The sequence below is a fragment of the Cervus canadensis genome, chromosome 1, assembly GCF_019320065.1.
Source record: "Cervus canadensis isolate Bull #8, Minnesota chromosome 1, ASM1932006v1, whole genome shotgun sequence".
Classification (NCBI taxonomy): Eukaryota; Metazoa; Chordata; class Mammalia; order Artiodactyla; family Cervidae; genus Cervus; species Cervus canadensis.
The window spans coordinates 88,446,755-88,464,769 of NC_057386.1; positions in this window are offsets into that span (position 1 = coordinate 88,446,755).

Consider the following 18,015-nt stretch of genomic DNA (forward strand, 5'->3'; position numbering starts at 1 on the left):
TCATGATCTGTTTCTTCTTTTTATAAAATGTCTGTTTATGTCTACTGAAGCTTTATTTGGGTTATTTGTCTTGTCTTTTTGATAATAAGAACTTTTACATGTCCTGAATATTAATCCTTATTTATAGATGCTGAAAATTTTTTCTTATAGGCAGCGGCTTCTCTTTATTCTCTTCATGGTGTGTTTTAAAGAATAGTAAATACTTTTAACTAAATCATTTAATGTAACTGAACTTATTACTTTCTTTATGACTAAATTTTTTATATCATTAGTGGATCTTTTCCTTCCCCAATCTCATTAAGATCTTATCCTAGCTGTCAAATGAAAGGTTTATAGATTTTACTTTATGAAAGTAAAGTGCTTGTTATATCTGGGGCTTATGATTTGTGCAGAGTGTGAAGTAATCATCATGTATTTTTCTTCTTTTTTCCAAATGAGTAACAAGTCTTCCAGCATTTTTTTGAATAGTCATTTCCTCACCAGTCTACAATGTCAGATGACACATTTATATATGTCTGGATTTATTTCCATTCTATCTCTTTTCACTTATATTCTTTATCTTTATACCTTATATCTGTGGTATTTATGAATCTCAATATTTGGCAAGGGAAATCATCCCACCTTTTTTTTCCCCCAGGCCTGTTTTTCTTGTTTCTAAGCCCTTATAATATGGTTACCCACTCCAGTATTCTTGCCTGGAGAATCCCATGGACAGAGGAGCCTGATGGGCTATAGTCCATGGGTTGGAAATGAGTTGAAAGCGAGTGAAGTGACTTAGCATGCATAGCTCATTTTGGGAAAATTTACATCTCAACTATTCTTGGTACCCCTATCAAAACACAAAATTATGGCTTTCCAAGTAGAGAAGATTAAGAAAAATAGCTTTCAAAGAGCATTTACAGTTTTCGTCACATACATTTTGCAGACTTTTTGTTAGATTTACTTTTATATTCCTTTTGTGGCTTAAAACTATTTACATATATACTTTTTAAGCTGGCACATATTATAAACAAACAAAAAGTGCCCGAAACACAAAGTTCAGCTTAATTATTAGAAATTCACACAGACGTGTGACCAACGACCATGTTAAGGATTACAATAGTGGTAGCTACTCTCTAGAAGCCTCATTTATGATCTCTTCTTGTCATGACTTCCTCCTAATGTTTCTCTCTAGCTACTCTCCTATCTTTCTTGTCCTTCATAGCTAAACATATAAAAAGCATTATCTAAGTTTGTTGCTGCACTTTATTTCTTTGTTGATTTCTCAGCCTTTTGTAAAATAGCTGTGCCCCTTTCCTAACTGCTGTTACCATAATTGGTTTACAGTAAATCTAAGGAATGTATTTTAGGTCTTATTATAATTGTTTTCCAGAAATACATGATATGACCAATCATTCTTTTCTTCATGAAGCATTTTATTTTGACTCCTATGATTCGAAGATCAACATATTTTTCCTCTAAGTCTACTTAGTCACACCTTCTTAACTTTTTTTTCATAATTCTCATGCTCTGATAGATTCTGTTCAGGGCCCTTCCTCTTTCACTTTAAATATGCAACCTGGGTAATCTCATCCACTCTGATTGTCTCAATCATTATTGATAGACTGATGATTCATCCTGATTTCCACTCTCTTGAGCCTCAGGTGTACCTACTCAAATGCATATTCTGCAAATGCATGTTCCTCAGGTCCTAGACACTCAGCATTCCAAATTAAACTCGCCATCTTTTCTCCTTTCCTGCTCTCCCTCTGTGGTTCCAATCATAGCACATGCCACCACAACCCAGGCAAGGCAAAAAACTAAGTTATTCTTCGTTGATTCTCTCCTTTTCATTCAACTTCCAAATCTGAAAAATTATCTTTTTCTGTTGATTTTAATGCCTTTTGAATAGCTGTACTTCTTTTCCTCGCCACTAATGTCACCATAGATCAGCCTCTATGAGTTCTTTCTTGAATTTCTAAACTACCTTCCCAGGAGATTTTAGTAGCCCCAATCTTCATTCTTCTAAAGTCTACAGAATAATGTGATTGTGGTACTCCTTATTTAAAACTTCTAATTGCTTCCCATTTATCTCAATTTAAAAACAGCAAAGGAAAGCATCTATTTTCTTTACATGGTCAACATGACCATGTATGATTATTATCCTCTCCTTTCTTCATTTACTCTTTATTTCATTTTCTATCATCTCTATCAGGCTTCACCTCTCCCCCAACTCTCTACCATATTGCTTCTGTAGAGCTCTATATTTCATGTCTTCTAGAACACACTGGACACTGTTGTACTTACTTTTTTCTTGTTTGAATTTCTCCTTCATTAAGCTCTGTGAGTAGGGTTACCAAAGTTTTTAACAAAACTAACATGTGATTTAGATTACTATAATAAAAAGTCATGATATGGAAATTGTAATGGCAGTAATCTATACTATTATATTATAAATAGATATTTTGCACTAAGTTTCATTGCCTCATTGTATATCATAGAATAATATTGGGTTGGCCAAAATGTTCGTTAGGGTTTTTCCCTAAGATTTTATGGAAAAAAGACCAATAAACTTTTTGGCCAACCTAATAGTATACTTAATCTGGGAATAAAAGACATTTATGGGTTTGATTCTTTTCTCTTTATTCATAAGTTCAAAAATAAGACTATCTGGTTCAAAATTTGCACCTGAAAAAGCTTTCTGTGAAAGCTGACCCATGTTCACATGTTGGTCATTATATACCACGTGCCTAGCACAGGACTTGACTCATCATAAGTCCTCGTTAGATAGTTTTTGACTGAGTGACTGAATGAAAGAATGTAGGGGAGCATGAAGAAATCATTAAGTGTTGGTGTTTATCTGGTAAAATTAGGAGAGAAGTTACTCATCTAACAAGATCAAGCATAGGGCAGTAAAGGGCAGTTGTAGTAAAGTGAGAAAGGTTTGGGGATTTAGTGTTTCTACAATCCCTATTTTATCTTGGTTATTCCTGACCTCATTTTTGTCACAACAGTTCAGTTAAATTCTCACTTTTAGAAGAAATCATTTTGTTATGAATAGACATTGTTTTGAAGATAATCTATTTTTTCCTGCAGTAATATTCATATGAAATGTCCACCTGTATCATGCTGGGCATTCACCACCCCTGCTTCTATCTACCTCTGTTTGAGAATAACCACTACTGAGACAACAATTAATATCTTCTAGATTGGTGTTAGACAAACTTCATCTGTAAAATGCTAGACAGTAAATATTTTTAACTTTGTGGGCCCTAGGGTCCCTTTGCAACTACTCAGCTCTGACTTTGTAGTGGGAAAGCAGTATAGATGATGTGTAAATAAGTGTGTGTGGCTGTGTTGCAATAATTTATTTACAAAAACTAGTTGAAGAGGTTGTCTTTTTTTTTTTTTTTAAACAAGTGGTGCTGGGAAAACTGGTCAACCACTTGTAAAAGAATGAAACTAGAACACTTTCTAACACCATACACAAAAATAAACTCAAAATGGATTAAAGATCTAAATGTAAGACCAGAAACTACAAAACTCCTAGAGGAGAACATAGGCAAAACACTCTCCGACATAAATCACAGCAAGATCCTCTATGACCCACCTCCCAGAATATTGGAAATAAAAGCAAAAATAAACAAATGGGACCTAATGAAACTTAAAAGCTTTTGCACTACAAAGGAAACTATAAGCAAGGTGAAAAGACAGCCTTCAGAATGGGAGAAAATAATAGCAAATGAAGAAACAGACAAAGGATTAATCTCAAAAATATACAAGCAACTCCTACAGCTCAATTCCAGAAAAATAAATGACCCAATCAAAAAATGGGCCAAAGAACTAAACAGACATTTCTCCAAAGAAGACATACAGATGGCTAACAAACACATGAAAAGATGCTAAACATCACTCATTATTAGAGAAATGCAAATCAAAACCACAATGAGGTACCATTACACGCCAGTCAGGATGGCTGCTATCCAAAAGTCTACAAGCAATAAATGCTGGAGAGGGTGTGGAGAAAAGGGAACCCTCTTACACTGTTGGTGGGAATGCAAACTAGTACAGCCGCTATGGAAAACAGTGTGAGATTTCTTAAAAAACTGGAAATAGAACTGCCATATGACCCAGCAATCCCACTTCTGGGCATACACACTGAGGAAACCAGATCTGAAAGAGACACGTGCACCCCAATGTTCATCGCAGCACTGTTTATAATAGCCAGGACATGGAAGCAACCTAGATGCCCATCAGCAGATGAATGGATAAGGAAGCTGTGGTACATATACACCATGGAATATTACTCAGCCATTAAAAAGAATTCATTTGAATCAGTTCTAATGAGATGGATGAAATTGGAGCCCATTATACAGAGTGAAGTAAGCCAGAAAGATAAAGAACATTACAGCATACTAACACATATATATGGAATTTAGAAAGATGATAATGATAACCCTATATGCAAAACAGAAAAAGAGACACAGAAATACAGAACAGACTTTTGAACTCTGGGAGAAGGTGAGGGTGGGATGTTTCGAAAGAACAGCATGTATACTATCTATGGTGAAACAGATCACCAGCCCAGGTGGGATGCATGAGACAAGTGCTCGGGCCTGGTGCACTGGGAAGACCCAGAGGACTCGGGTGGAGAGGGAGGTGGGAGGGGGGATCGGGATGGGGAATAAGTGTAAATCTATGGCTGATTCATATCAATGTATGACAAAACCCACTGAAATGTTGTGAAGTAATTAGCCTCCAACTAATAAAAAAAAAAAACAAAACTAGTTGAAGGATGTGTTTACCCCATGGGCCATATTTTTGTAACCCCACTCTAGAGGAAATAATAAAGGGAGGAGGAAAGTATTTAAGAATAATCCTAAATTAGAGCTCAGCTCTGTATTTAGGCATTTTTCTCCAAGAGTCAGTGAAGATGAGCAACAAGGCCTCTTCTAGTCCAAAGAGGAGGCAGGCAGCTGTGCCTTCCATCCCTTTTACGCATTGGCAGTTTCACCAAACATGTTCCTTTGTGTTTTCAACCTCCATGATGATGCTTTGACTTTCAGTTTGAAAAGCAACTGGTTTAGAAAAATAGTTTCTCTGGAATAATGGTTTCAATATTTATTTTACATGAGCAAGATATGTTTGAGATAAATTTGGTCTGCTTCCAAGGTAGCTCTGGGGACTTCTGTGGTCTATCTGTAAGTGTTTACAAGGCAGAGTTTGCAGATTATTTTTAAACCAGGAATAGTTTGGTAACTGAATGTTTCCTCATTGAAAGGGCAATGGATTTCCCCAAGAAAAAACAAGCACGCTAAGAACAGTCTGACCACTTCAACAGAATTTTAATAAGTTCCAGGATATGCGGCAAGTGTGGATATGGCAGAAAAGCAACCGTTTTTCTAACATATGCTTCTACCCATGTGCTGTGTGTATGTCTCAACTGTGCCATTGGCACTATAATCTAGTTTGGGAAAGAAATGTCAATAAGAATACTGAAATTCATATTATATGTTGTATAATATTTTTGAAAAGCTCTATGCCATGATTTCTCTTGATGCCATAAGAATTGACCTACTTCATTCAAGTTTTATGTCTGGCATCCTACTGGGACGTTTACCCAGCATTGTTATACCCTACTCATTTGGGTTACATGACAGCCTGTAGTAAGATACTGGCCCTATTCAAAAAAGTGCTGCATAAGTCTTCTTCAGGGGACCGTCAAGGCAAGCTGAGAGTTGTGTGGACTCAAAACTTTGAAACAGGGTTTCCCTGTTTCCTCAGTGGTAAAGAATCAGCCTGTCAATGGAGGAGGCACAGGTTTGATCCCTGGTCCAGGAAAATCCCACGTGCCATGGAAGAACGAAGCTTGTATGCCACAACTATTGAGCCTGCTCTCTAGAGCCTGAAAATCACAACGACTGAGCCCACATGCCCTAAGCCATCGCAGTGTAAAGCCTGCACACCACGAGGAGAGGGTGGCCCCACTCTCCACAACGAGAGGAAAGCCTGTACGGCAACAAAGACCCAGTACAGTCAAAAATAAAGAAATACATATGTAAAATTTTAAAAGAGACTTTAAGGCTGAGAAAAAATTAGAATAACTTTAAAAATTAAGGCTTTATTTTGTAGGGCAGTTATAGGTTTAAAAACAGTGTCTTTTAAATTTTTAGGATCATCAGACAAACTTGTGTACATGCTTGGGACTTGCCTATAGAGATTATGATTGCATGTATCTAAAGAGATACCCAAGAATCTCCTTTTATTCATCATTGTAGACAATTCTGAAGGAGTTGGTCCCCAGACTTCACTTTGAGAACACTGTTCTTAAAGCTTCTTCTTTTTGTGCCTTATGGGTCTGTAGCAAATAGCTCGTTGGGATAGAAATTGTATTTCATCATTGGGTTGCCTCCAAAGTGTTCTCTGGTGTATGAAGAACTTTATGATTTGAATTGTGCACTTCATTCAGCAAGAGCCTACTGGCTCACACATTCAGCAGTAATACCATGGAAGCCACAATAAAGAGGCAGATGCCTGGATCCACTGTTCATGTGATAGAAATGATTGTATTCAGCAGCAAAATCCAGAGAGACTGGATGAAACCTAATCAGGCAAGTCAGTTTCCAGAAATACAATCCATTCCTAAGAATGAAGAACAATACTATGCAACGCATTAAAATCATTACATCAGTCTTGCATTTGAAGAAGAGCTTTTAATGTTTCTGCCTTGTTTTATATATAGCCAGACCTCTTAATCCTATAATTCTCTCCTCTGACTGCCAAGAAGACACTCGAAGAATGAATTGAAATGACATTTCATGGGTTTCACACTTGAAATGATCAAGCATGTTTGGTGATAAAAGCTGAATTATTCATAAACAAATAGTCTGGAGACATATACTATTGTTTTGTGGTTGGAGAGCTATAGTTATTTCCCCTAAAAGCTCCTTTTTATTCTTTGAATAATTACTCAGGACATATTTAAAAGAAATGTAGTTCATCTAGTTGTAGTTTCAAATGCCTGCCTTCTCCCTCTCTTTCTCCTCTTTCTCTTTCCTCTTTTTCACCTTTTTTTTTTTTTTTAATGGACACACTTTAGGAACAGCTTTGTTAGATTTTTACAACGACACAGACTAGTGAAGATTTTTCTTTAATTTTCATACTCTTATTGATTAACATATTGTTGAGCCACTATTTTATTAATGACTATTTTTTCTATTTTTATTGAAAGTAAGATGATACTGTCTCTACAGCTAGAGGCATATAAACAATTGAAGTAATATAGAAATCTTAGCTTATTCTAAACTAGTAATAGGTAAGCACAGATATTACTGTCTTCCATAAGAGATTATATTAATTTAAGCTCACTTGTTTTGAAGTTGAATTTTATAGGTTTGTTTAAATCGCCACTATATTCCTGAGGAGTAATACAGCATGTGCCAGAGAAGAAGCCCCTTTCTGGAGTTTTATATTGACTTTAATGGTGCCTGACCCTCTGGTGAGTAACTGCTCGTAAAGTAAGTTGTTGACACTAGGGAAGAGAATACATTCTTTCATGGCCCTGGCAGGCTCCATGACTTACATCTGATCTATCTTAAAACTAAGCACTGTTTGTTACACTGGCGTAGCATTGGTCACTTACTCTTATTTTTAGCTCCTTAACAATATTTAGAAATTATTTAATTGTACAGCATACTAAAAAGGATGTAGTACATTTTGGCAGCATAAGGCATCATTTGTGCTAATTTAGATGCAAGCCACAAGAACATCTGTCAGTTCCTGTTTTGTTAGTTAGAGCCTCAGTGCTTCTTTCTGATGCTCTCAGGAGACTGACACATGCTCTCCTCAGAACCTGGTTTGTGACTCCCACATCCCTCCTGTAGATTTCCATGTATAGCCTAACTGTGACTTTGGAGTTCTTGTAATTTATTGTCAAAGAGATACCAGGAGGAAAATAATGTTTAGATGAAGAAAACAGCCTGCAGAGAAACAACTGAATAATGTCAGACATCCCTTTGCACACTGAGGTCTGTATAGTCAAAGCTATATGTTTTTTCTAGTAATCAGATGTGGATGTGAGAGTTGGACTGTAAAGAAGGCAGACCACCAAAAAATGGTGCTTTCAAATTGTGATGCTGGAGAAGACTCTTGAGAGTCCTTTGAACATCACGGAGATCAAACCAGTCCATCCTAAGGGAACTCAACCCTGACTCTTCATTGGAAGGACTGATACTGAAGCAGAAGCTCCAGTACTTTGACCACCTGATGTGAAGAGCTGACTCATTGGAAAAAACTTTGATGCTGGGAAAGACTGAAGTCAAAAGATGGGGGCAGCAGAGGATGAGAATGGTTAGATAGTATCACTTACTCAATGAATTTGAGCAAACTCCATGAGATAGTGAGGGACAGGGAAGCCTGGTGGACTGTGGTCCATGGGGTCACAAAGAGTGAGACACAATTTAGTGACTGAAAAACAACAGCAGCACCTTGTTGAAATTTATTGACATGATGAAATTAACATTACCCTCCAGGAGGTAGAGCGGAAGATACTAGACGAGGAACCAGAGATCTGATAGTGTCCCTGAATGGCAGGGGCAAGTCATTTAACCACTCCGAATTTTATTTTTTCTGTCTCTATGTCTGTAACTTAAAATAATAAAACAGATTTTTGTGGGATTAAATGAGATAATCTGCGTTACACTGTATTTTGAACTCTAAAGTGCTATACACTGTGTGGAGTTACCGCTCTTGCTATTGAATTTGTATCTGTTAGATTAAGAATCTGTGAATTGGAAACATTAGCCTAAGAATTGACTGTTTTCCAATGAATGATTTACTAGCATACTTTCAGCAAAAATCTTTTTTTCTATTGTCCTCCAGAACATAATGTTGACACAGTCTTTTTCCTACCAGAGACTATCCAGGAGTAATGTTTTTATGATCAGATGGGTTATGATTAAAATATTTTTTTCTCTGTGTCAACTGAGTCTTAACAATGGAAAAACCCATCAATTTCCTTTGACTTATATATTACTGTTTCTTTGTCCCTCACACCACCTTCTCAGAAAAGATTGTTCATCTGGTTGGTTTGAAATAATGACACATTCAGGTTAGTTTCTGAAGTATCAAGGATGGAGTACACCCAGTGGCTTTGTAAACAGTGGTTAAAACACTAATTATTTCATAGAACCTTAAGAAGAATTGATAAAACTGTGAATTTCTCTCCCTTTCTTAGCCCATCCCATAGGAAAAAATGAGTAGTTCAGAATTTGGGAGGTAGGGGAGAGAAAAAAAAGTGTTTGTATTTTGAAAATGCTCCCCTGAAAATCAGTGACCCCCTTCTGAAGTCATTTTCCCTTGCTTTTTCATTTTATTGTCCCTCTGTCCCATGGGTATATTTCTATTTCAAAAATCTTATTAAAAATGAGTTTTTATTATAGATAATGACATTCTCTCCAATGGGAAACAAATGAGAAATTTGATAAGTGTATAAGAAACTGAAGATTCCTGAAACCTTGGTTTAGTACACAGCTGCATGGCAGGTGGAGTTCCTTTTATTAAGCTATATTTGTAATTTTTATTTTGCTGGGATGAAGTAAAATGTGATAAATGCTAATATCTGGGGTTATTAAGATTGTTAAGGAAGAGACACAAGGAATGTAGATTTTGGCAGGATATTGTATATGACAGTTTCAGAATCTAGGCAATCGCAATATGCCTTTTAAAAATCTCTTTTCACTCCCACACACTTGCAATAAAAAAATAAGTGGTATATAGGAGAGAATTCACTGGGTACCACCAGGATTGTGTGGGCTTAGTTTTGTGATTGTAACTTTTAGGAAAGTGCTCCTGTGGTAAAAAGTGTGAAAATGAGAGAAGAAAAAATGGTAGCACTATGGGGAAGGAACCAGGGGTTTTTCCTTCCTTCCCATCCCATAACACTTGGCCCACCAAATACCCATGCTGGTTTCAAAGAACAGGTATGTGTCAAATGTGGATTCTGACATGGTTGGGAGTTTAGCACCGTGATAACTCTGAAAGCAAGAGTTATTGCTGAGACACGGAGCTGGGAGCTACTCGGGCAAAGATACTTTCTGAATCCCATAAGCATGGATTCACAGACGTTTTATAAAATGAGATTTTTTTTTCAGAAAATTCTGTTTCTGTATTCATTCTCTAGGTTTGATGTTTGCTTTGTCCTTTGTATTCATTGAACCTCTTTGTGTAGGCTCATTTGAAACAAGAGATGATGTTGGCTCTCCAATAAATGAAATGTTCTGGATGTCTTGTATTAAGATCAGTATGAACTGAACTGAGCTAAACTAAGGGAGTGGTCTGGGCTCATATGTTTTATTGTGCAGCTGTACAGAAAGGATCTAAGTAATTAATTAGTTGTATTTCTTTTTGTTTCAGATCATCTTAAAGTGGTTTTAAAAGTTATGTAAAATAGAACAAATTAGAATATGCTAAACATTTGCAAGAGAAAAACTAAAACCATTTAGGGAAATGACATAAAATGGAGAGGTAGTAAGCACAGGATAGATATGCTTATGTCAAAAGTTACTCAGTTGCTTTGAGTTAGTGCTGAAATATGGTTCTAAAATTTCTAGCAGCCAGTAAGGAAACTTCAGTTACTCAATTTCAAGTGTCTGTTAAAACAAAAACTGCTCAAGAGAATTACTGTATTATAATGTGGCAGCAGTTAAGGCACTGTTCTCCTTGGTTACTTTAAAAAGGTAAAATACAATATGTTATAGAACTCTAGCCTTCAAAATAATTTGGAACTCTACAAATTGACTGTGTGAGATTGTAACACCAAGACTGTAGAGCTACAGACTCCAAATCAGAAACTCAGAATCTTGTCCATGTGTTGATTCTGGGCTTTCTTATCATCATGTGTTAATAATGAACACCTTTGTTGTGTTCTGAAGTGTTAAAACCAAAAGTTAAGTAGCATTCAAACTAAGAAATCAGTTGTAGTCATCCAGTGAAGACTCCTAATACTTTATAATTCTACTAACCTGGAATGATACGCAATTGCCTTTTTTTTTTTTCTTTAAACAGAGTCAGTGTTCTTCACCTGGACAGCTTTTTTTTTTTTCCTGCCTGATATTCCATACATTCATTTATGACTCTTTGCAATGAAGGGATGCACGACATCTGTTTCAAATCAGATTTTCCCTAATTTTTATGTATGCCCTGTTGTTCCATCATCTGCACTAAAATTCACAAGCAGACATGATCTATTCCACACCGGATTTCATCTTCTGTACTGCAGATCTATAAAACCTATCTTTACTGCCTTGTTTCACATGTCTCTTCTGTAAGAATTTGTCTTCTTGGCATTTCTTTCTTTCACCTTTGACCAGAAATCAGGCATAATTTTGGGTCCTTTCTTTGGCATGTCAATGACTAAAGCATCTTTCTGTAAAGGAGAAGAGCTAATCAAGTTGGCAATCCAAGAGAGGTCTGTGTATTCTCACTTCTCATATTTGCAACACCTTCTCATCGTTCTCTCAGTGCCTCTTCTTATTTCTGTGGAGTTTTAAAAATTATTCCCCTGCACGGTGAAGACATCTGGACATTCTGAATACGTGTCTGGTTGTACGTTATGTATGTGTTTTCCTTTAAAAAGAGGCAAATTCCAGCCCTTTTGCTTGTGTTCATTCTTACAGGATTGGTAAAATTCTTACTTTGTATGGAGTCATTCTTTCCCAGCAAGGTGAACTTTTGGAAATTTTGTTGGAAACATCTGTGTGACATCTCTTCTATCCTGGAAAGCAGCCTGCTTGTGTAGTGCTGAGGGATTCGTTTAATTAAGAGGGGCAGGAGCCTGCTTTGAATCGCCAAATGGTGCACTTCTGAATTCTCCAGTCTTCTCATAAGAACTCTGGTCTTTGCAGCACATCACTGTGGGATACAAAAAGAGTTTTACACTTTTAGGGGTTATTTAAATGAGTGGATTTTGAGAGAGTAAGATAATGAGAAACTGTGATTTCTATACCCTATTAAGGCTAGTAGATTATTAAATGTATTTAAATAATTTGCTTAGAACCTACTATTCTTAACAGATATACCTATATTATTTTTATCTTTGACTTGTAGAAATGATGACTAATACATTGTTCATGCCTCTAATTCACAATCTAATACATGAGCTTATTGACCCATTAGAAAACATTGGCTGGTTATTTTTATGTTGATCTTTAGAAAGAGCTGTAGTCTGCAATGGAAGAGAACTGTTCAAATATCTTCACATAACAGTCTTTTGCTTCTTTATACTTTGTTTTCAAATTCTGTGGTTTGAAGCATGTTTTGAGGGGGAGGCTTACCAAATGTTCTGCAATATCTTTGTTCTTCTTTCCATTTGTTCAAACATCTAAAAATTCCTTTACATTTGCAAAACCTGTGATTTCTAATTCTTGGACTTAATCCTATTGCAAGTAGGTGGATAGGTTAAAAATATTTTGTTTTGGTTTTCATGCATTTCCAGCTACTGTAGTTCCCTAGTGACAATTTTCTGTGTTTTTGACTGGTTATTTGCATAACCTGTAACTGATAACTGGCATACCAGTTTATGGCAAATTATTATTTGGAATGTCCTCTTGATTGTCTGGAGACTTAGAATATGGCCTTTGAGGTTAGATATTTAATATTGGGTTTTTATGATAGATAAGAATCATACTATTATTTGTAAATTTAGCCATCTTTCTTGGTCCACTCCTATATTTTACTATAAAACATTTTTAAGAAGAATATTATTAGAATTTATACCTAATTTTGGTTTATTTATTTTTAAAGATTCTTTTGATGTGGACCATTTTAAAAATCTTTATTGAATTTTTTACAATATTGCTTCTTTTTTATGTTTTTTGTCTGTGACTCATGTGGGATCTTAATTCCCCAACCAGGGATCAAACCCATATGCCCTGCAATTGGAAAGTGAAGTCTTAACCATTGGACCACCAGGGAAGTCCCTATATCCAATTTTTAAGATATTCCTTTAATATGTTCTCTAAATCTGTACATATAGTTGTGGTAATCTTGCTGACTGATAGGCAATATCAGGAATATAAGGAATCATGTAACTGACAATTGGTGGAGTGTTGAGACATCATCAATATTGAACACAAGTTGGAAAGTCAAACCTGGGCCACCACCAATTTTTGTAAATAAAGATTTTTGTGATGCAGACTTACCCTTTGTTTACCTATTATCTGTGGCTGACTTTGTACTATAAAGGCAGAGTCTAGTAAGTTGCAACAATGACCATATGGTATGCAAAGCCTAAAATAATTAGCATCAGGTCTTTGCAGAAAGTTTGTTGATCCCTGTTCTTGAGGATCACTCAATTTATTACTATGTAACCTGCCCAGTGCATTGAAGCCAGAGTTCATTTTGTTTCTCTTACAGAACCTGATCATTTAGTTTTCTTCGGCAAATTAGGATTTAGGAAAATCTCTTGATGCGGCTGGGAACTCAGTGATTTCATGTAAGTCAGTTCATTTCAAACTCATTCTAGTGACAAGTTGGCTAACTCTTGATTGATTTAATATTTTGATACCCTTAGTAGGTAATGATGTGGTGATATAATTAAGCCATTAATTTTAATGACTTCTCAGAAAAAGGAAGTAAAATTAGTTGAGTGCCTCCCTTGATACAGGCTCTTTGCTAGATTCCAGTCTCCAAGTGGCAGTTAAAATTCAGAAAGTAATGTATCAGCAACACAGAGAAAAAAGGTTCCAAATGAGGCATTTCACTTCTCATATTCTCTTCCACCCATTTTTTTTAACCAATGAGAAAATTAAATTCAGTAAGTGGCGGAGTTGACATTTGTGTATAGACCAGCAGGTTTTCAGAGCCCAAGCTTCTTATGTTAACCTCTATTGTTTAGTATGTTACATCAAGACATATAGAGTCTTCAAAATAATCTACTTGTGGGTTGTGGCCTTTAAAAAAAAATAGCACTAGAATTTCTCCCAGAAGTTAACTACTTATAATACCTTACTAACCCAATGGATAAGAAGATATTGAGCAGGTCTAATATAATCCCATTTGGATATAGGAATATCAAAATCACAGCCACTTCAAGAAATTATTTAATCAGCCACTTTGTAAGCTATCAATATCATAGCCACTTCAAGAAACCAACAGAGCTGACAATAAAAAGTCTATCTGGTGTTAAAATCACTCTCAATTGTGACTGCATGCATTTTATCCCTTTAGTACCAGTGGAAAAATGTGTATTTCTCTCCTAAGTTCTTTTGTCTAGGGTGTTCTTTTTCAGAGAGTATTACTATCTTTATTATTACTTTTATATGATTAGTGGAGAATAACTTGAAAACAAGGAACATTAGTGATCCAGCATGGCAGTCAACAAGCTTTAGAGCCTAAAAAAAATTTTCTTTTAAGCTCAGTCATTTCTGACTCTTTGTGACCCTATAGACTGTAGCCTGCCAGGCTTCTGCGTCCATGGGATTCTCTAGGCAAGAATACTGGAGTGGGTTGGCATGCCCTTCTCCAGGGGATCTTCCCCACCCAGGGCTCAAACCTGTGTCTCCTGCAGCTCTTGCATTGCAAGCAGATTCATTTACCACTGAGCCACTGGGGAAACCCTTAGACCTTATTACGGGTCCCGATATAATGCTTGATGTATCAATTAAAATGAGCACCAATTCTGTCTTGTCCGTTGATGCTGATTCCTTTGGGTTCTTTATAAATGGCAAACTCCTGCAATTGTTATTCTGCTGCCTGACTCTGACATCACTTGGAGAAAAATTAGCAGCTACTCAGGAACTCCAGACTTGTAGAAATATTTGTAATACTTTATTTTGTGATAGGTCATTGGGTCTGGTTAACAAACCAAAAATGAAATGGACTTTTCTAAGAATTGCAAAATATCTGTGGATTGTCTCTTTTGTCATCAGTTTTTCCTCTTAAGTAATATGGCTTTAACTTGGCTGGCTGATTCAAGCCCTGAAGCAATTATAAACTGTTTATAACTATTTGAAATAGTGTGCAATTTGCATATATATACAGCTCAGGTTTCAGAATGGATAAATCTATTGAATTACAGTCCTGACCTATTCTAATTCTGTTTCATTTTTTTTGCATATAAATGTCAAATAATTAAGGCCATATTGAGTATATCAATTTCTTACTTACGGTAATATAGAGCACATTGGGTCAGAAGGAATCAGGGAGCAGATACTTTGTTTACTGCTTTATGTAGGTATAACAAACTCTAACCTATATATAGGTTCTGCTGCCAAGTGAAATCTTTGGTTATGATGGGACAAAAATAAAGGAATTGATTGTTTTGGCTTAACTCTCTAGGTAGTGCTAAGGATAAGATTGTGTCAGGGGGGTAAAAATTTTAGAGGATGTGGATAAAAAGAGTTGAAATAATACATATATTCCATATTTTCTGCATGTAAAATTTTAACCATATCATAACAGAAATCATATGTGGTGCCACTAACTTGACTTGAATTACTAAACATGCATATAGGCCCCTTTCTCCAGCATTTTAAATAATGTCATACAATTTTAAAGGTTGTTTTAAGAGGGCATGTCAAACCAACCTAAGTTGGTTTAAGTAATGATTAAGTAATATCAGAAAATAAGAAACAATTAGAAGTATGGGGGAAAACACTGTCCTACAAATTCAGACCTTAAATTAATAAATAAGGAGATGAATTTCAATAATAATAAGCTGGCATTTAAGGACTTTTTTTTCCAAATGTACAAATTATGCTAATCTTGTTGTCTGGAGGTGATTAGCTTATTATGACAGACTGTGAGGTCATTAAGAGAATTAACATATTCCAGGTGTATTATTCTGCTGGCAGAATGCCATTGGGGAAATGTGTTTATTCATCTGAAACCAAGAAAATGTAATTTAATTCACATGTGCAAGATAAAGCTCAGTTCAAAACTTCTAGTGACATTTCCCCCCAACTGACATCAAAAAACAAAACCTGAATTTTTAACAATATGTTTTAGCAAATCACACAGTATGCATGAGAATTTTCAACTTCAAATTCCATCAACAGAGTGAACTGGGGTAAGGTCTAAACACGTTTTGGGGTGCTGATTTACATTATTTTACAGGGGAATAGTCATATATCAAGTTTAGTGAAAGTTAGGTTAATGAATTTATATACACACTTATAAACGTTTATCCAATTGGTTCATCAACTTAATAAAAAATTTGAATGTTTGCTATGTATCATGCTCTGATCTTAGGTATGTATTGATGAATAAAACATCTCCCAAGTTAGAATATCTTTTATGTTCAGTTTGTTCTGAAAATAACTTTCATTTGTGAATTAAAAAACATAAAAGATTTGAAAAGATGTATTACTTTCCTAAGGATTTGATTAACTTTATTTAATTAGTAAACTAGTTACTTGGAGTATTTTGGAAGAGACTGAAATGTTTAAATTTTGAAGTAGCAATGAATTTTTTGAAATATAGGAAATTTTGATATTCTTATTATAAAAAAGCATAAAATTAAGTCTGTGTATATCTTGATTTAAGATGAATTGTTTATGAGCTTCTCAGTCTAGTTTTAGCCTTTTAAGTCTTTCCAATTTTATGACAGAATTAGTATTTGTCACTCAAAATGCTTTTATAAAGATTCTCTTTTTATTTTGTCAGTTTTTCACAACTGAGAGAGGAGAATTTGGCTTTTATGGAGTGGTACAGTGTTTCTGATTATGTGGGGAAAATAAAAACTACTTTTCTATAGCACAAATTTCCCACTAATAACATTCTGGGAGTGCCAGGTTAGAATATGCCAGAATTATTTTATATATTTTCCCTAAAGTAAGTCAATTTTTAATTGCACTTTTGTCTCTTTAGTCTAATGGTAGTGAATGACAGTTAGAAAGAAAAGAAAAAAATATCCAGCTGTAATTCAAGTTTCACTAGATCACACTGGAGGGGAAATTTCCCTTCTAAAAATACAGATGTCTTTTAAGTTACTATTTTTGCATCACAATGTATTCATATGTCACAGTGAAGCCTGAAAAACATGATTCAGAAATAGAGCCTTGACACTTCCTTGTTGTTGTTGTTCAGTTGCTAAGTCATGTCCGACTCTTTGTGACCCCATGGACTGCAGCACGCCAGGCTTCCCTGTTCTTCACTATTTCATGGAGCTTGCTCAAAGTCATGTCCATTGAGTCGATGATGCCATCCAGTCATCTCATCCTCTGTCACTTGCTTCTCTCCAACCCAGGCACATGGAATATCTCTCCATCTGTTTTATGTTGTCTTTGATTTCTTTAATAAATGTCTTACAGTTTTCTGTTTACTTCTCTTTTGTCTCTTGAGGTAGGTTTATTCCTAGGTATGTTATTTTTATTGCAATGGTAAACAGGATTGATTCCTTAATTTCTCTTTTTGATTTTTCATTGTTAGTGTAAAGGAATGCTAGTGATTTTTGTGTATTGACTTTGTATCCTGTCAATTTACTAAATTCACTGATTAGCTCTGGTAATTTTCTGATAATATCTTTGGGGTTTTCTATGTATAGTATCATGTCATCAGCAAACAGTGAGAGTTTTACTTCTTTTCCAATCTGGATTCTTTTAATTTGTTTTTCCTCTCTGATTGCTATAGCTAAGAATTCTAAAACTATGTTGAATAATAGTGGCTAGAATGGGCATCATTGTCTTGTTCCTGATCTTGGAGGAACACTGAGAATAATATTTGTTGTGGGTTTGTCTTATACAGCCTTTATTGTGTTGAAATAAGTTCCTTCTATGCCCAGTTTTTGAAGAGGTTATTTTTTTTTAATCATAAATGGGTGCTGAAATTTGTTGAAAGCATTTTATGCATCTATTGAGATGATCATATGGTTTTATCTTTGAATTTGTTAATATGGTGTATCACATTGATTTATTTATATGTTTTGAAGAATCCTTGCATCCACGGGATAAGCCCAGCTTGATCATGTTGTATGATCTTTTAAATGTATTGTTGAATTCTGTTTGCTAGAATTTTGTTGAGGATTTTTGCATCTATGTT